This window comes from Peromyscus californicus, unplaced genomic scaffold, assembly GCF_007827085.1.
Source record: "Peromyscus californicus insignis strain IS unplaced genomic scaffold, ASM782708v3 Scaffold_6__1_contigs__length_162567912, whole genome shotgun sequence".
Taxonomy (NCBI): domain Eukaryota; kingdom Metazoa; phylum Chordata; class Mammalia; order Rodentia; family Cricetidae; genus Peromyscus; species Peromyscus californicus.
In genome coordinates, this window is record NW_026294584.1 from 15,576,562 (window position 1) to 15,597,943 (window position 21,382).

The following is a 21,382-nucleotide window of genomic DNA, read 5'->3' on the forward strand; positions in this document are numbered from 1 at the left end:
CAGAAATTTAGGGGAACAGGCTCAGAAGCATCATCCACTGATGTGCAGGGATTCAGCTGATCTACTGGTAGATAATTGCTACATTTTGAACTAACTCAGAAGCTGAATTCTAAGTTAAAACAGAAAGAAAAAAACAAAAAGATATTCTATAATCAGAAAGGCTGTTTTTACATAAAAAATATTAGACTTAGAGACTGTAGAGATTTAGCAGAGGATAAAAGTGTATATTGCTCTTGCACGGGTCCTGAGTTTGGTCCCCAACACCCATGCCAGATGCCTTACAACTGCCTGTAACCTCAGTTCCTGGGAGTCCAATTACCTCTTGTGGTCTCCTGCGCACACATACACAAACACACACTTTACACTTAAAAATAAAACTAGGAACTGAAAGGGTGGCTCAGTGGTGAAGAGCACTGGCTGCTCTTCCAGAGGAGCTACATTGGTTCCCAGCACCCACTTGGTGGCTTACAACCATCTGTAACTTCAGTTCCTGAAGATCTGATGCCTTCTTCTGGCCACTGAGCACTGCACACATGTGATACTCAGACACACATGTAGGTAAAGCATCCATACATAATATTAAAGTAAGTGGAAAACAAAATATTTTTAAAAGAGACTATAAGATGTAACCACCCATCTTCTCCTATTAGAAAGTAGTGTAAGAACTGGGGTGATAGAATTTCAATAGTGGCAAATACTGTCATCAGTGCCTTCAATAAGAATTGCTTTTTAAATATTTTTCCTTTATTTTTATTTTATGTGTGTGGGTGTTTTGCCTGCATCATGTGTATGCAGAGTCCAAAAGATGGAGTCAGACCCCCTGGAACTAGAGTTGGAGATGGCTGTGAGCCACCACGTGGGTGCTGAGAATCAAACCTGGGTCCTCTGAAGAGCAATAGCTGCTCTTAACCCTTTAGCCAGCTCTCCAGTCTTCCATAATTAGTTTCTTACAGAAGGTATAACTCACTTTTAACCAACACAGACTTCTATGTCACATGTGACTTTTAAAATTTTAATTTAACTTCAAATTTCTTAGAATGAAAAAATTAACAAACATAAAACTTGAGGAAAGAGAAAGGAGAGAGAATAAAAGAACCAATAGAGGAATTGGAGCTGAATCTTAGCGTGAAAGGGGTCTAGGACTAAAATCAGCTATTAAGGGCAAACTAAGCAATGTTTTCAAAACACTTTAAATTCCATGGCTGAAAGTTCACATTGGAAGATTACTTTAAAATACAAGCACTATAAAGGCCTTGAGAAGTGGTCAGCTAAAGAAATACATTGACTGGAAATGTAACACAGCTGAAGAACTCTTGCCTCAATGTGGGAGGAACTGGGCCTAGTCTTCAGCACCAAGAAAAATAAAATTTAAAATAAAGAAAGAAATGCCCATATTGTTTTAGTCTTCTGTTTCCAGAATCTTAGAACACCTCTGGACACTGCTGAGCTAGCCTCCTAGCTAAGACTCTTCAAGTATCTGGCTTCCTCCAGACTGTCACATACCCTGGCATCCAGTTACCACCTTCCACCATCGTGTGTTGTGTCTCCAGTAGACTTCATGCCAGTGAGAGACAGGCATTCACAAACTTTCTAGATGGTCCACAGAGCCTGGTCATCCTTAGGACCTAGCTAAAACCCCTTATCTGATCCTTTTGGGTAGAATTAATCATCTCATTATCTAGGACACCATAACACTGTGTGGTTTTGTCTCTGCTAGAGACTCTGTTTGAATCCTCTATTGCCCTTTAGAATTCTATTAGAATATATGTACTAAATACAAGAATACAGCTCTTACATCTACTGTTGAGTGTCATAATTACATATAATTGGCCTCCAAAACTAGGTTTCAGCTCTTCTGAAGTCTTATAATCTTCCATTAAATTCTACAAAATGTTTTACACAGAGTAAAGCAAATATATTTCCCGTTTGAATTAAATGATGACCCAGAAAATGGAAATTATTTGAAGCAACTCTAGGAGAGGGGAAATTGTGCTCACTTCCTGAACTCCCTCCTCCATCTAGGTCTGTCCTTGTTCTAAACTTCTAAGATAAGAAGATGAAACAGTGTGCTTTACACCCTCTGAAATTAAAACCTTAAAGAATGATCTATTTGTGTTTTAATGATTTCTGAGAACTGGATCATATGTATCTTATTAGCACAGAATTCGGATACTTCAGTATAACCATTTAGCGTGTGGTGCAGCTAACAAATACATTTGAATAAGTGTAAAAAGTCAGTACGTATAATTCAAATCCAAAATGCGTTAGCAGTGGTTTTATTGGTCTGTATCACCAGGAGGATTTCCTCTCCACTTAGTTCACTTGCACTGGCACAGCTTTGGGGAAATTAATCTACAGATAATGCTTTATTTTAAATTGAGCCGTGGAGAGAAGCCTATATTTCTTATTTATTACCTTATTGTCTTCCATCTGATTTCATAGGAAAAATATTTCCCAATAAACTGCAGTTAAAACTTCAGCAAGAGGGGGTCCACACAGAGAGCTTATTAAATGCTGCAGCTCTCCGCACACATAAATACCAGGAACCAGAAAACCTGCCTCGCTTCCCGAGGAGCACGGCTTTCCACGGAGCACGGCTTTCCACTCACGTCCACCGTGGCCACGCTCCTAGCTCTCAACAAGTTCCCAGTCCCTTCAGGTTCCCCAGTTCCCCCTTACCACTCCTAAAACTGGGCCTTCTTCCTGTTTCGATCTAAATATTTGCCAGTTCTAGAAGAGTTAATCTATATTTGACTACCTCATTGCGGCGGATTTTGTATTTTACACTTAAGGAGTAACAGGAACATCAAAACTCCCGATGTGTGGGATCTTAATGCCTCCTTCTTCTCTACGCTTTTATATTGATTCATTAACAAAGAATTTATGAAGAGTCAAGAACGCCATTGCATACGCTGCTCTTCGCATCTTTTCTCAGCAGGCACAGGGAAATTCATTTGAAGAGCACACAGATTGGTAAATTGCATTTAACATTTACTAAGCACTGCGGTAATCTCTTTATATATGTGAGCTCACCTAATCCTGACAGCAATTTCTGCCGCAGATACCATTAACTCCATTTTATATTCTAGATATATAGAAGATAGATAGGTAGATAGATAGATAGATAGATAGATAGATAGATAGATAGATAGGTAGATAGGTAAGTAGAAAATTAGGACATATATGGCTATTTCACTGGCCCCAGATTAAACAGCTAATAAGTAACAGATATGGCATCTGAACCCTGACCATCTGGCGCCATATCCTACACTTTTTAACTATAACACTATATTCCTTCTTTTGAAAACAAGAAAATAAATTATCAAATTTTCAGCTTTAAATGATAATGTAATTACTATTTTTCATATTTCTGAAAAAAACCTTTATTTAAATAAGGATTTAAACACGTAACGCTAAGCCTGGAAGGAGAAAAAAATGCAAAAGGAATGGCATTGGGTAGCTGCTGCTGTAAACTGCAGGCCCCATAGCGGCTACCCGACAGCCAGCATCAGTTTGGCATTTATTCACTTGTCACACGTTTAGCTGGGATCAGACTGGCCTCATATTACGTTGTTTGGACAGCCCTTCAGCAAGATATGCCTGGTCAAAACGACGGCATTGGTGGCAAGCCAGAAGTCCTGTCCCTCACAGGAGGGACGGCGGCCTTTTCTAACCTCCGCTAGCCTGCTGGAGTTAGCTACCTGGGGCTCCTTCTCTTCTTTTTCTGGCCAGAGGCTCCCTCTACTGGCACAGCTGCCATTGCAGGCCTCGGGACTCAGGGGCGGTTTAAATGGTGACATTCTGCGGGCAGGGACTGTAGAAGCAGACCTGAGAAGCCGCTAACAGTACAGCGCCTTCGCCCATCTCCACTCCTGGCTTGGCTGGAACATCACCATGATTTTGTTTCAGGACAGACACTGTCAGGCGTCTGCGGTGTGACTTCTGTTTAAACGAGGGACTTCAAGACTGACAGCCTCCAAGGCCTGAGGACTTCAGTTAGATCTCTGGTTCCCACCGGGTCGAAGGAGAGAGTCAACTCCCACAGGTTGTCTGTCCTCTGACCTCCACACGCATGCATGGCAGACACATATACTCACACACACGATGTAGATAAATAAATGTAATTTTTTAATTTAAGGACTAGCTTGACTCTTTTCAGTTTATCAGAGTAAAGTGTTACACTAGTCCAAGTTAAAAGTAGACCCCAAATGGTAACAGTACGTAAGCTGTGAAGTTTTTCTAACTTGTGCCAAGGGACAAAATAAAATTCTATTGATTGCAAGGAAACCCCAACAGCACTTAAAACCCATGTACCCCAGCTGAGCATCCTGTATCAGGACAGGCATACGGTCTCCTGCTGGTTGCCTTGTAGCTGAACTACTTCTCTGTATCTAGATGTTCGGTCACAGTACCACTGCAAGCAAATTTCTTCCTAACCGTCTTTACAAATTGCATTGGCTATTCTTGGCTGTCAACTTGACTACATCTGGAATTAACTAAAACCCAAAAATGGAGGGCCCACCTGTAAGGAACCTTTGCTTGACTTGAAATAGGAAGATTCACTTCTAAACCAAATCTTGAGGCAGGAAGACACACCTTTAATCTGGGTCACACCTTCTGCTCGACACGGAAGAAGGAAGCTTTTGCTCTTTGCCTGCTTGCCCTCACCTGGGTAGCAAGGCCATTCCATCACTGCAAGCCTATTTCTTTAGGATTCTAGCATATACTGAAGGCCACCTCAGACATCCAGCCTTGTAGACTGAGCAACTGCTCAATTCTTGGACTTTCCATTCACAGCCAGCCATTTTTGAATTAGCTGGACCGCAGCCTATAAGTCATTCTAATAAATCCCCTTTCTATATATAGAGAGAGATTCATTCTATAAGTCTGTTATTCTTGAGAACCTTGATAATACACTAGTGTTCATCATAATAATCAGTGACCCCTGAGACAGTAGTAAGGATCCTATTGCTAATTTGTTAAAATCTTGTATGAATCTAATCCTCCGGGCAGGAAGTACATACCTTCTTGCTTACCCTTTCCTTAGCCAAACTTAACCCTCTCCTCAACTAGGATTTGGTCTTAGACTTCAGTACCCATCTCTGTTGGGTCTTCACCACTTGGTTCTAGAAAGAATCAACTAACTTGGTTTCAAGAGCATCCTCACCTTTGCTTTCTTATCATCTTCCAGCTTCTGTGTCTGAGCACTCTGGCCTGTGTACAGGAAGCACACTAGGCAGTCATGGGGCCAGACTGTCCCTTACAACCTTTCTGTTTCCTCTCAAGAATTTCCAAGCACTGGTCTCTTCTTTGCTTCTTGACTATGAATCTACATTTTTCTGTATTATGTGTGGAACCCAGGCCAGCTCCATCCTCTATCTTTCACCAATTACGATCATTCCAAAATAAACCTTGTTTTTATCAGCTTAAGTGTTGTCTCTACTTGGTTTCTGTTTAACACACTCTACTGAAAATCCCTCTGAACTGCAAAGCAAAGAGCTAACCTCTTTATTAAACCACATCTATCTTATAAATATATTAAATATATATTTGACCATTATCTCCAAAGATAGAAAGATATCAAAGTAAGGGTCCCATCCCTCCAACTAAGCCACTGAAGTTTAGGGGTATGAAAGTGAAGAGATAAATAAGGAAACCTGAAGAATTCTGCCCAAGGGTGGAAACAACTATGTGGATGATAACCAGAATATAACTTACTGAAAGCAAATCAATGGAAAATATCAAAGTTGACATTGACAAAAAATAGAAATGTATTCTGTCAAATATAAAGTTAACAAAAAAACCCGTAAGGCTGGTGTTTTAAAGTTTGGTTTAGACAAGTCTCAATACAACCATTAGGAAGAAAGGGATGATAAAAGCCATATACATTGCCAAGGAAAGTCCATCCACCCAAGTCTACTTCTGATGTAAACATGAAGGGTAATGAAGAAGAAAGACCTTGGAGAAGGGAACCCAAGAGCCATGAGAAACAATTGCCAAAAGAGTTCCTTGTCACAAGAAGATTCTGGCCCAACAAAAAACTGTCTTCCACTTCTGGGTTAGGAAAACCCCACAATGCTTACCTAACAGATGATCAATCTAAATCCATGCCCTGAGACTACTACATATTTCCTACCCATGTTTCTCCCAAGCAGAAATTTTCTTTGTGTTTTCCTACTCCTGCCTCACCTTCACTGAAGAGCAAACTGTTTTTCCTCCTGCTTCATGTCAGTGGTCCACAACTATACACTCCTCTCCCCAATGGAGAAGACTGCATCTGAAATAGAAATCTCAAAAATGAAACTAGACACAACAAAGTTAATGGACTACCTGCCTTAGGGTTGAGCTAGGAGTATGCGTTCTATGTACAGGAAGATTGTGAGAAGGATCCTATGTGGCCATCAAGGCTAGCAGTGGCAAAGACTGCTCTATGCTCATCAGAGCCCTCTTTTACCAAGTACCTGCTGGGCACAAGCTGGACCACCTTTCCTAACCTGTCCTACATTCTGATGGAACAGGGTAGGGCTGCATTTGACCATTAAGATGTAGTGACATGTAAGCTGGGCTTGTAAAAGCTTCTTCCTTTCTTTCCCATCTCCTGACCAGATTCAGTGATCAGAGTTCCAAGGCTTTGGAGATGGTGGAGTCACAAAATAAAACAAACAGCAGAATACCTGAGTCCTTGCATGACCATGAAAAGATGAAACAAAATATGATGATGGGAATATGATTGGCAAGAAGGTGAGAACATTTTCTAAAACCAAAGGACAATGTCTGTCAAAGCAAATTTGGAGACAGAAAATAAGGCTATCAAGATTATCAAAATAGAGAAGCCCAACCTGACTCTGAACTCAACTCCACTGAAAGAAAGGATGAAAGGGGGTTTCCCACTTTAATTTTTAATAGCATGTATTATGTGAAATAGTGGGCTTCGTTATTAAATTTGCGTACATACACACAATGTATATCTATTTTATTCACCCCCACTGCTTGCTTTGTCCCCCTTCTACTACCACTAATCCTCTTCCTTTTCCCAACTACTTCTGCTTCCATGTCTTTGTGTGCGTGTGCGTGTGCGTGTGCGTGTGTGTGTGTGTGTGTGTGTGCCAGTGAGTTTCATTAGGGTTATTTATAGGCATCTCAGCAGTGGCTACCCTGCCAAAGAAAATATCTCCCCTTCAGATGAGAGGGGTTGTTTCTGGTTTGAGACTTTTTTGTTGTTGTTGTTGTTGTTTTTAAGATGAGATGGGATCTCACTAGGTAACTCAGGGACTCACTAGGTAGACCAAGCTGGTTGTGAACTCACAGTGATCCACCTGCACCTCTCTCCCAAGTGCTGGGATTAAAGATGTACACCACCACAACCAACCTCAAAAGAGTTTTAAAGAGCTCATATCAGGAGATCATATACCACCTGGGTTTGCTAACTGGCCTTCACCCAATGAAAAATAAATTCTCTGTTATCTTTGTAAAAGAAGATAGCTTTACAAACTATAGAGCCAACCAGTCCAACAAGGTCAGACCATATACCCTCTCGCAAAGAATGGAAGAGAAGGGCAGTTTCTTCTTTGATTATTCCACCTCAAAGTCCTGGTTCTCAAGTCCTTTAGAAAAACAATCATGCGCTGTAAAACCTCCAAGGCATGAGGGTACATACCTGGAATGCCAACACTCCAGGCTCTAGAGAACATAGTGGATCCTTTCTCAAAAGACAAAAGTTAGGCCGGGCGGTGGTGGCGCACGCCTTTAATCCCAGCACTCGGGAGGCAGAGCCAGGCGGATCTATGTGAGTTCGAGGCCAGCCTGGGCTACCAAGTGAGTTCCAGGAAAGGCGCAAAGCTACACAGAGAAACCCTGTCTCGAAAAAAAAAAAAAAAAAAGAAGGGGCTTTCTATATCATATATTAAAGTATCCTATTGGTCATTGTATCCAATTCAATGTGTCATTACATGTAAACAGTGAAACACAAAACAGCTTAAATCCAGAAGGCACTCACAGCAGGTAGTTATAGAAAAAGTAACATTTAAATGCCACAGGGACAGAGAAGACAGACACAATTTATCACTCATCCCAAGGAAAACAAATCCCACCCTTGTCTGACTTTATATATAAAATAAATTGCTCAACAAATGACAAATAAAAGAGTGAGCAATTCTAAACTTAGGAGAAACTGAAAAGGCTACAAAGAGATCTATAATTGTATATTAACAGTTTTTTTAAAGTTGGCTTATTTAACTTTATAAAAATTAATTATTAAATGGTAAAATGCCCTAAAATGAGTAAAAAGAAATAACAAGTTTGAGAAAAGTACTTGTAGCATATACATTGGAAAAATTATTAGTCTGTGACATTAGGAGTCCTCAAAATTGACAGCAAAGTCACAAATAGCAAAATACAAGCAATTGATGGGATCTAGTCATTTACAGAACAGAGGTCATTACTGGTAAGTCATCTACAAAGATGTGCTGGAACTTTCGGGTAGTCCAAGAAAAACAAATTATATTATGCAGTTATATATCCATCGGATGAGCAAATTCTGAGTTTGGTGACACTGGTTGGTGAGGCTCCCAGAAGGTATCACTGGCAGAAATGACAGCACCTGGACTGTTTTTAAGAGTAGTTTGGGCCGGGCGGTGGTGGCGCACGCCTTTAATCCCAGCACTCGGGAGGCAGAGCCAGGCGGATCTCTGTGAGTTCGAGGCCAGCCTGGGCTACCAAGTGAGTTCCAGGAGAGGCGCAAAGCTACACAGAGAAACCCTGTCTCGAAAAACCAGAAAAAAAAAAAAAAAAAAAAAGAGTAGTTTGTTCAGAGTTAAAGTTGATGCTGCCTCAGACCAGCAATCCCTTGAGAGAGTGTGGTATCATTGCAGAGACTTTTTTCTGAAGAATTGTCTGAGGTGACAAAAAATGGCAACCAAGCTGGATTTTTTTTTTAATTTTTATTTTGCAATACAATTCAGTTCTACATATCAGCCACGGATTCCCTTGTTCTCCCCCCTCCCGCACCCCTCACCTTCCCCCCAGCCCACCCCCCATTCCCACCTCCTCCAGGGCAAAGCCTTCCCCGAGGACTGAGATCAACCTGGTAGACTCAGTCCAGGCAGGTCCAGTCCCCTCCTCCCAGGCCGAGCCAAGTGATCCTGCATAGGCCCCAGGCTTCAAACAGCCAACTTATGCACTGAGCACAGGACCCGGTCCCACTGCCTGGATGCCTCCCAAACAGATCAAGCCAATCAACTGTCTCACCCATTCAGAGGGCCTGATCCAGTTGGGGACCCCTCAACCATTGGTTCATAGTTCATGTGTTTCCATTTGTTTGGCTATTTGTCCCTGTGCTTTATCCAACCTTGTTCTCAACAATTCTCGCTCATATAAACCCTCCTCATTCTCACTAATTGGACTCCCAGAGATCCACCCGGGGCCTAGTCATGGATCTCTGCATCCAGATCCCTCAGTAGTTGGATGGAGTTTCTAGCACGACAATTAGGGTGTTTGGCCATCCCATCACCAGAGTAGGTCAGTTCGGGCTGTCTCTCGACCATTGCCAGCAGTCTGTTGTGTGGGATATCTTTGTGGATTTCTGTGGGCCTCTCTAGCACTTTGCTTCTTCCTATACTCATGTGGTCTTCATTTACCATGGTCTCCTATTCCTTGTTCTCCCTCTCTGTTGTTGATCCAGCTGGGATCTCCCACTCCCCCAAGCTCTCTTTCCCTCGACCCTCGCCTTTCACTACCCCCACTCATGTCCAGGCTGTTCATGTAGATCTCATTCCATTTCTCTGTCATTGGGCAATCCCCGTGTCTTTCTTGGGGTCCTGTTTTCCAGGTAGCCTCCCTGGTGATGTGAGTAGCAGTCCAGTCATCCTTGTTCCACATCTAGTATCCTCCTATGAGTGAGTACATACCATGTTTGTCTTTCTGAGTCTGGGTTACCTCACTCAGGATGATTTTTTCTAGATTCATCCATTTGTCTGCAAACCTCATGATGTCATTGTTTTTCTCTGCTGAGTAGTATTCCATTGTGTGTATGTACCACATTTTGTTTATCCATTCTTCAGTTGAAGGGCATCTAGGTTGTTTCCATGTTCTGGCTATTACAAACAATGCTGATATGAACATCAAGCTGGATTTTTTAACGACATCACTGATGAAAATAGCTGCTTTTTTGGGGACTAGCTGCAAAATCAGTGGACCAACACACTCAGCCCCATCTCAGCCCCATTTAACACTGCCCTTGACTTGTCAAAAAAGTGTGTGTGAATGTGTATGTGTGTGTGAGTTCATATGTATGTATGTGAGTGTGTGCAAGTGTGTATGTGTGTGAGTGTGTGTATGAGTATATATGTGTGAGTTCATATATATGTGTGCGAGTGTGAGTGTGTGTTTGTGTGAGCATGTGTATGAGTATATATGTGTGAGTTCATATATATGTGTGCGAGTGTGTGTGAGTGTGTGTGTGTGTGTGTGAGCATGTGTATGCGTATATATGTGTGATTTCCTATGTATGTGTGTGAGTGTGTGAGTATGTGTGTGTGTGTGTGTGTGAGTGTGTGTGTGTGTGTGTACATGCGCACATGTGTACATGCGAAGGTGAGAGGACAACCTCAAGTATCATTATTCAGGTATTATCCACTATTTTTTCTTTGAGACAGCCCCTTCACTGACCTAGGACTCACAAAATAGATCACACTAGCTGGCAGTGAGCTCCAGACGTCCATCTTGTGGGATTACAAGCCTGTGCCACCACACTTGGCGGCTGGGGTTTTTTCCACTGGTTCTAGGGCCTGAACTCAAACCCTTACACTTGCAAGACAAGCACCTTACCGACCAATCTCCTCCCCAGCCTCAAGAAAGCTAATACCTTCTTTCCACCTTCTTCTTTGCACGCTGTCTCTTGATTTCACCCACCCAAACACTTTCAGATCTCTAAAATCCGTATCAGAAAAATCCCTGACACGCCAGGGCAGCCCCCTAGCCACAGCTTTTCACCGGGAAAAATGATCGTTTATATTCCCTACACTCAGAACTGTTCTCAGGGATGCGTTGTCTCCCACTAAACCACACCTCCTGTACTGAGGCATTGCCTTGAGATTCCAGGATATGGGGTGGCAATTGTATGGTAAATGGCAGAATCCACCTATCTTTCCCTAGAAAGGCTTACACAGTTCTCAACAGGTTATGTCCCAGTTGGTGGAAGAAAATGTTTCTCTCTGCTCTGCAATTTCCATGTTTCACTGATTAAACATGTACCTGTAAAATAAAAGTACTTTTAAGCTGTATTATTATAGTTCCAATTTTCCCCTTTACTCATGACAATGTATGTGTGTAGTAAAGGAGAAAGCAGGTTATAATTTTAAGTTATTTACTTGAATGATGAAATAATGGATAGAAAGAGAGAAAATGTAAAACAAATAACAATGAACGAAGAAAATGAACCACTCCATACCTGGAACTACAAACAAAGTTTTAAATATAATTTATAAAGAAAGTATTCTAGTTTCCTTTTCTGTTGCTGTGGTAACACACTCTAACCAAAAGCAGCTTGAGGCAGAAAAGGGTTTATTTGACTTACACTTCCCAGGTCACAGTCCATCACTGAAGGAAGTCAGAACAGGAACCCACTCCCAGCCAAGGAAGCATAGAAGAAACCATGGAGAATGCTGCTTACTGGCTTGCTCTCTAGCTCACACCTCAGGCCCTCCTGCTTGAGGATGGTGCCACCCCTAGTGGGCTGGGCCCTCCCACATCAGTCAAGACCATCCCTCACAGACATGGCCATGGGCCATTCTGACCTAGACAAACCCTCTATTGGGACTCCCTTGGATAACTCTGGATTGTGTCAAATTGACAGCTGAAGCTATCCAGGGCATAAAGTATCTTTTTGGTGGCTTCTAAAACTTAAGAAATTATCCAATGGACCACTGTTTCCTTGCATTTGTCCAATACCCATGTATATAAAAGATGGATGCTGTTATACCTCCATGAGCAAACCTTTCTCTAAGATAGGTTCTGAAAGCATTGGAAATATATTAGCTCATAAAATCAAGTTGCTGCTACTGTTACTTGGGACTTACTGAGAAATAAGTCTCTATAAGGTTACAGCATAAGTAAAGATAATAGAAAGCATCTTGAGACTATCACACAAAAAAAGAAACCATATTTCTCTGCTCATGGGAAAAATCACATTATATGAAGTCTTTCAAGGAAGAGATGTATTGAGTGCATCATGAACTTGAGGGTACTATGCCAAGAAAAAGTCAGTCTCTGGGTAAGCTGATTTAAAGTTATAGTACTTTGCCCTCCCTCTATTCCATACGGCATTTATTTCAGCAACTCAGAACTCTAAAGTGAGCTCTTATCATACAGACAGAAGTTATCTTGATCTCGGAACTGCAAATACCTGATTAAAAATGGATCCGTGTGAATAGCAGTTAACAGCAACCAGACTCCAGGTCACAATTCTACACCTGGAACTGTCACTAGCTGACCTTCAGTAAATCCCAAGAGACTATTTCTCTCATATAACATAGCTAAATTGGATGATCTCTAAGACTGCTACAAATGCAATGGCTTTGTGGCTGCTTACAATAAGGACTAAGAAGCAAACAGCCTTCTCTAGATGGATGCAACCAAGAGACCCCTCCTCTGCCTCACATTCTCTTGATACACAAGAGTCTTTCTCATTGAACTTTACTTCATCTTTCTCCCAATTCCTTCATTACACTCCACTATCTACCATGCTCTAACAATAATAACAAAGGTACACAGTGAACTCTTTCTGTGTGAAATGCCATGCAGAGCATTTTTGATAGAGTTTACCTAATCCTGACAATCATTGTATGACATCCACGAAAATATCATCTCATTTTACAGTCTGTGAGCATGGAACATGGAAAGAGAGCTTTTCCTCCATCCTAGCTGTGATGGTTTGAAAGAGAACGGCCTCCAAAGGGAGTGGCACTATTAGGAGGTGTGGCTTTGTTGGAGTAAGCAAGGCCTTGTTGGAGAAAATATGCCACTGTGGGGGATGAGCTTTGAGGTCTCATGTATGCCCAAGCCACTCCCAGTGACTCAGACTACTTCCTATTGCCAGCAAGTTAAGATGTAGGACACTTGGCTACTTCTCCAGCACCATGCCTGTCTGTATGCCACCATGTCGCATCATGAAGAAAATGAACTAAACCTCTGACAATGTGAGCCACCTCAATTAAATATTCTTTCCTTTGTAAGAGTTTCTGTGGTCATGGTATTTCTTCACAGCAATAGAAACTCAACTAAGACAGAAGTTAGTGCCAAAAATCTGGTTATTGTTGTGATAGGCCTGACCATGTTTTTGTTTGGAGGATTTCAGACTTTAGTACTTTGGGTTAGGATAGCAGTGGAATGTTTAAGCACTGCTTAATGGGCCATACTAGTAGGAGCATGGAAGACAGTGGTGCTGAGAATGATTTAAACTGGGGGTAAGGGGACTGGGTCAAGAGGCTTCAGAGGAGAAGAATTTTTGTTTGTTGCCTAGAGATCATTCTTGTCATATTTTGGTGAAAAATGTGGCTGCTTTTGACCCTTGTCCAAAGAGTCTGCCTGAGGCTAAAGTGAAGAGATTTGGATTAATTCCATTGGCAGAGGAAATCTCAAAACAGCCTGATATAGACTCTGTTGTGTGATTATTAGTGTCCATGCTTATAAAGATTTATAATGAAAAAGAACAAGGTTAGGAATAAAAGAGCATCAGGATGTGGAATGGAAGTCCCATGTTCAAGGAGATAACACAGATTAAGAAATGGAATAAAGAGAGTGGGGCCTCAGGGCAAGATCCCACCCACCTAAGTTTCCAACTTGTGAAAAGGAATTAAGGAAAAGCTTAGAGCAGGGAGTGGTGATGCACTCTTTAATCCCAGCAATCCAGAGGCAGAAGCTGGTGGATCTCTGAGTTTGAGGCAAGCCTGATCTACAGAGCAAGTTTCAGAACAGCCAAGCCCAGGCAGTGAAGGTAACCACCGAAAACAGAAAGCTGGCAAAGATGAAATTGAAAGATCTCTGAGTTCAAGGCCAGCCTTGTCTACAGATACAGTTCCAGGACAGCCAAGCTTAGGCAGTGAAGGAAACCATCAAAAACAGAACATTGGTGAAGATGTATTTGAACAAGGGGCCCGTCCGTGTTCTATCCCAGTAAGCAACAGAACTCAGCAGATTCAGCCATGTGGTTCTGAAGTTAAGGATAGAAAAAAAGAGAGGGTGGGGGAGGCTATGGAATTCACCTTCTCAAGTAAGGAAAGCATGTGTCAATTGTGTCCCTGAGTGGAGGCCTGGAGAGGCCATTTTGTGAAGCTGTGAAGGTGAAGAAGCACGGATTGCCTTGGAGACCCCAAGATGTTGGAGATGCCAGAGCCGTGGGATACCTGCCAAGGAAAGCTGCTAACAGGGAATGGAACCAGCCCAAAGGAGAGAAGTGTGTTGCAGTTAACAAAGCTGAAAGGAGTTGGAGATCTGAAGAGAGTTTTGATATCAGACATGGAGATACAGAGTTTATAGTTTTCCCAGCTCGTTTTTGGTCTTGTTTTGGTTCAGTATTTTCTTACTATGCTCCCTTCTCTACATTTTGGAACAGTAATGTATATCTTGTGCCATTATATGTTAGAAGTATGTGATCTGGTTTTTTTTTTTTATTTGATTTTATGGGAGATTACAGTTAAGAGATTGCATGGATCTCAGAAGAGACTTTGAACTTTAGACTTTTAAATAAGTTTGAGACTGCTATAGGCTATTGGGACTTTTGAAGTTGAACTCAATGCATTTTTGTATTATGATATGGCTACAAGCCTTTGGGGGCCAGGGAGTGGAATGTGGTGGTTTGAAAGAAAATGTCCCCCAAAGGGAGTGGCGCTATTAGGAAGTGTGGCTTTGTTGGAGTAAGTATGGCCTTGATGGAGGAAGTGTGTCACTGTGGGGGTAGGCTTTGAATAGCAATAGAAACCCTAACTTTGGGGTGGGCTTTGAACAGCAATAGAAACCCTAACTATTGGGGTGGGCTTTAACAGAAGTAGAAACCCTAACTAAGACACCATCTGTGACGTAAATATTCAAGTGTACACAACAGAATAAGCATTATGCTCCTTGAATGAAGTCCGTAGCTAGGAGGACAAGAACAAAAACGTCACGTGAGTGAACTTCGAGTGACTCAGCATACCACTGCTGTTCATGATTCTTGAACCTGTCCAGTCCCTCAGGCAAGGCTTGGGCCTTGCCTCCCTGCAATAACCTATGCAGATCTTGGGGTATTTCAATAGTAATTAAGGTCTGGGTATGATATGTTTATCTGGACCAAAGACAAGATTTCTGAACTCACAGACACTAATAATTAACAGATCACAGACCACCATGTTTTGATCACAGTGACTTTCTTCCCCTGATAGTTAATTATAAATTCATTTGCCTGTATTTAAAGATGAGTTTCTCTTGTTTCTATGTATATGTTTATGTGCCTGTGTGAGTTTATGCAAACCATGCATGTGCAGGTGCTTAGGGAGGCTACACGGAGATGTCGCATCTTTTGTGTCCGTGAGCCACCCAGTGTTGGTGCTGGGAACTGAATCAGGTTCTCTGCAAGAGAAGTAAGTATTCTTAATCACTTAATCTCCAGTCCCTTTATTTGTGTTTAAAAGCAATGTGGAGCCTAGAGAGGTGGTTCAGCAGTTAGGAGCACTGGATGCTCTTCCAGAGGACCCGGGACCTTCTGGCCTCTGAGGGCACCAGGCACACACAGGGCACACAGACACACATGCAGACAAAACACCCACACACCTAAGAAAAAATAAAATTGTTTTAAAAAAATTTAAATAAGTAAATAAAAGCAGTATGACTATTGTAAAAGTTACAAGAACTATAGCAAGCATGTTGTTGTGGTTAGGAAGAGTAAAAGTGTTTTGTATCATCAAGTAGCTACTTATTCTCTGCAATTCTCAATTTGCTCATTGGTAAAACGATGAAAATAATTATTTTCAAGGTTCATTTGCTTTTGTCAATGAGGATTAAAGAAAGCAATCCATTTGAAATAATGAGCCGCTAAATAAATATAAGCTACAGTTATGAATGCGGGAAAACTAAAGATAATTATTATATAAATATACACTTAATACATAAGTAAATACACAGATGCTAGAAAAAAAGAAGATGGATGAGTAGATTGGAAGTCATCCTAAATACACAGAGCTCCATGCATATTCTAGACACGGAATGTCATTAAGTACCATAACACTCATAATACCAACCCAATCGCAGATGCCAAACTTCCATTTTACAGTAATTTGAGAAAGTTTATTAAAACAGCCACACCAGAGACCAGACTTGGTTAATGTTTCCCTACAAAGGCCTCTGGAGCCACCTTGTGGTCACACGGGCAACAGCCAGCCGCGGAATCCAGCTCCATTAAACTGTGGGGTTCAAAGAGCAGACAGAATGCCGAGGAGTGGCTTCCTTGCTTACCCGCTGGGAAAAGCCTCTACCCTCTCTCCGGTGGAAACAGGACACAAAGTTTGCTGTTTCCCACAAACATGCCTCTGTGCCTTTTTATTGAATTATACCAACTACCCACTCTCCCTGCGCAGCTCCACTGGGTTCTTAAGGATTCTGCAGCTACTGAGCCACAAGGAAAAAGCATTTCCATGATTAGCACAGCATCACGGAAGAACTGCAAAAGGGATGCCCATGTGACACATAGACAGAAATGATGGCTTTTAAGACACTGCCAGGGATTTAAAAAAAAAAAAATGAGGACAGACCTGTAGCAAAGGCTAAATAGAAGAACTCAATCCAATAAAAAAATTTTGATCTCCAGTTACTGTAAGTTATGATCTTTCTGAAAGTCTTGAGAGGTGAAGCAGGCTAGCCCTGAAGATGCTTATCCACATGAAATCCCCCTGAATCACTGAAAGACCACAACCAGTGCTTGGCCCGCAAACCCAGTGGATCTGGGGGAGCCCCCTGCAGGGTTTAGAATAGTAACTCCTCCTGGACACACGTCTTTCTTCTCCCAGTATGGTAAGGGGAGAAATGTTCCATTTGGGTGGGGGCTGGCTGAGTTCAAAGCGTCCCCTCTCCATTATGTTATTTCTAACGATAAATTCCAAGTTATCAAGCCACATCTTCGACTTACACGGGCCCTCGATCCTTTTCCTATCATCTAATTCTTGGTTCTAAGTAATGTATTATTTCCAGTGAATTCAGTCAGTCATCACAAGCCTTGCCTCTCTGTTTCATCCACATAAGTGGTATGTATTCACTAAAGGCAGGAAGCTACTCTTTAATTTTGGTAATTTATCCTTGTCATCCCAGCTGAATGGTCTTGACCTCGTGAGTTCTGAATTCCGTCACTATTATAGTCACTCCCCACAGTTTGTGTACCTCTCCATTTACATTTCTCCTCTTTCTTCTAGTCCCCGAGAAAGAGCTGCTCCGGCCTGTGCTGTGCTGGGCCTTGTCTCTCCTTCACTCACCTTTCTCCACAGCCCATTTCATTAGCTGCCCTCCTTTCCTTCCATCTTGAATCCCTGTCTCATCAGGTTCTTATCTTTAAGTCTGTTAATCTGTAGAGGGCCCCAAAACAGCTTCCTGCAGACCCTACCCAGTGGGGCCTGCATCTAAGGGGAAATACCTGACATTCCAAACATTCCCTATACCCCTAGACAAATGTCAGCCAAATGGTCCTGAACCCTGGAAATCCCCTCACCCTAACCTCTGCCATGATTAAAAAAAAAAAAATCCTGCCTGGGCTGGGGGCTCTCTGCTCTCACTGCTGCGTCGCATGGACAAAGGGACCAAGCTCAGAACTTGATTATATGTGGGATTCAGTCTCCATGGTGGTCTTTAGGGGGTCCCCACGATCTGAGCATAACAATTCCACTACTGTCCTAACTATCTCCTTCCTTTTCCCTGCCCTTTCTTACTTACTGGAAAACCATGATGAATATTCTCTCTGTCCTTCCCCAGTTCTTTCTTGGTACATTAGTCTGGCTTCCCATCAAGGTCAGGTAAGGAAAAGAGTGGAGGAGCAGATGTGCCTCCATTTTGCTTTCTCTTTAACAAAAGTCTGTCCGGTGTTTGACCATACTCCTAGCCATGTATTTATTCCCATATATTTGTAAATATATACATAGATACAGTCATTGGCTTGTATCTCCAAATATGCAGTGGGATTTGTCCTTAGTATGCTAGACATAAACCCACACTTCGAATGGCTTTTAAAAAATGTAATGAAGCTGATAGACAGTCCATACTTGGAGTAAAACATGGCTGCCCTGCTGCCTGCTTTCTGTTTGCTTGTGCTTTTATTACAGAGATTTGTCTTCCAAGTACAGTGTCTTTGCAGGAATCAAAGTAACTTAGGTGAATTTACAGGTTTTAGCACAACAATGCATGTAACACAGGGTTCTTAATAAGTACTTATTATTCGGCTGAAGGAATATGCATTAGCACTTAGGTATTTTTGTGTTTTAAACAAAAAAGGATGAAACGGGAATCTAGGGTGCTATGAGAACTCAGAAAGGCTGCTGAGGTGAGGTCTGTGTCACTGTGTAGAAATGACCCGCCCTGGGAAATGAGATAGCCCTGAGCCAGCAGAAATGCACGGAGAAGAATAGATACCACCTACTGTAGAAGGAAGGCTGAGCGTGATTAGTGAGGAAGTCGTCAAAAACGGGAGAAAGCGAACACAGGCTGGTCTTCTTAACACCTTCGTGTTCTGCATCAGTGGTACGGCATGAGGCCCTGGGCCCAGAAGAAAGAAGGAAGGAAGGAGGAGAGGAAGAAAGGAAAGGGAGCGATGATGGAAGAGGAGATGGGAGGGAGGAAGAGAGGAATTAATACACCCTTGCTGGTTTTCAGTTAGGAGAAAGCTCTTAACTACTGTGATCAAAATAAAATCAGCTTCTCTCGGGGCCAGGAGACCTGCGGTGGAGCTCAGCAGTGCCCCGCTAGCTATTTTTTTTATTTTCTATCCACACTAATGTACATCTCAAGAGGTTCAGTGTGGCGGGGCGGTGGTGGCACACACCTTTATTCCCAGCACTCGGGAGGCAGAGGCAGGCAGATCTTTGTGAGTTCGAGGCCAGCCTGGGCTACAGAGCGAGATCCAGGAAAGGTGCAAAGCTACACAGAGAAACCCTGTCTCGAAAACAAACAACAAACAAACAACAAAAAAAAAAGAGATTCAGTGTGATAATGATACAGCATGCGCTGATCACATCCAACCTCTCTTTATCTACCCCGCCCCCATTATGGTCATTCTTAGTAGCTGGGTTGTCTCTACTTTTCCTTTTACAGCATATTACTCCATCTGCTGCTGAACTGGCAGTCCAAAGGTATACAGTGGTCCAGAAACTATTCTTCAAAGGAACATGGGTTCATCAAATCAGAATGTGGGGAAGTTCTAGAGCCATATTAAAAAACAATACACAGGGCAGGGACACAGCCCAGGCAGTAAAGTGCAGTTGTGAGTTACAGTTTCTGTCTGAGTCCGATCTGCAGAACTCACCCGGAAGGAAGGGTGGTTCCTGGAGGTGGGGTTACAGGGTTATTTTGAACTCCTCTCAATTCTTGCTTCGTGTGCCACACACACACACACACACACACACACACGCACACCTACTTATCCTCTGCCCCCCACATGTGCATGGCAACATTCGTCCACAGATCTAAAATAGATAGATGGACGGGCGGGCGGGCGGGCGGACGGACGGACGGACGGACAGACAGACAGACAGACAGATAGGTAGGTAGGTAGGTAGATGTAATAAAGGTATTTTGTGCAACTTGTGTATACAGACTTACTTATGTGACCTAATTTATTTAGCTTGTGTTTTATGCAACTTTTTTTTGAAGATTTTGGCCGGCAAAGAGGAAGACGGAGAGGTAACGGGGTTGCTGGGAACTGAACGCTTTTCACTTTGGTTGTGAGCCTTAGGCCACTAACCAGCCATTTCTCTAACAGTGGTTTTAATGATTTTCTACCTTCGTTAGAAATAAAAGCTGCAAGAGTCTATTTGTACCACAAGGTGTCAGCCCAGGATAATTTAATCTTCAGAGGCCTTTTTTTTTACACTATCTGAAGTCAATGATTCAAAAAAATTATACAGGGAGCCTTAAAACGTGCAGCACAGTGAGGCATGGTGGTGCCGGCCTTTAAATCCCAGTGCTCAAGAGGCAGAGGCAGGCGGGTCTCTGTAAACCCAGGGCTACATTAAAAACAGTACACAGGGCGGAGACACAGCTCTGTTGGTAAAGTGGGGTTGTTTCCTCCACTTGTGAGTTACAGTTTCTGAAGTCTGAGTTCAGGCTGCAGGACTCAGCGGTGGAAGGAAGGATAGTCCCTGTCGTCGGAGTTACAGGGTCATGTTGAACTCAACTTTTTCTTCTTGTGGCCCCACCACACACACACACACACACACACACACACACACACACACACACACACACCTAGCTATCCTCGGACCTCCACATGTGTACTGGAACATTCTTTCACAAACCTGCAATGAATGAATGAATGAATGAATGAATGAACAAACAAATCAATCAATCAATGGTGTACATAGAGAGTTCCAGGCCAGCCAGAGTTCACTATAACATCCCTTCACATATCTGCAATGAATGAATGAATAAACAAACAAACAAATCAATCATTCAATCAATGGTGTACACAGAGAGTTCCAGGCCAGCCAGAGTTCACTATAACATTCCTTCACATATCTGCAATGAATGAATGAATAAACAACAAACAAATCAATCATTCAATCAATGGTGTACACAGAGAGTTCCAGGCCAGCCAGAGTTCACTGTAACGTTCTTTCACATACCTGGAATGAATGAATGAATGAACGAACAAACAAACAAATCAATCAATGGTGTACATAGAGAGTTCCAGGCCAGAGTTCACTGTAACATTCTTTCACATACCTGCAATGAATGAATGAATGAATGAATGAATGAATGAACAAACAAATCAATCAATCAATGGTGTACATGGCGAGTTCCAGGCCAGTCAGAGCTCACTGTAGCATTCTTTCACATACCTGGAATGAATGAATGAATGAATGAATGAACGAACGAACAAACAAATCAGTCAATCAATCAATGGTGTACATAGAGAGTTCCAGACCAGAGTTCACTGTAGCATTCTTTCACATACCTACAATGAGTGAATGAATGAATGAGCGAACGAACAAATATATAAACAAATGGTGTACATAGCGAGTTCCAGGCCACCCAGAGTTCATAGCGAGATCTTGTCTCAGAGGAAATAAAATAATGAAACCAAACACGCAGTGTTTGGCGCCCTGCGAATAAAGGATAGTCACGGAAAATGCGGCTGGGGGTTTGCTTTTCTTTACAT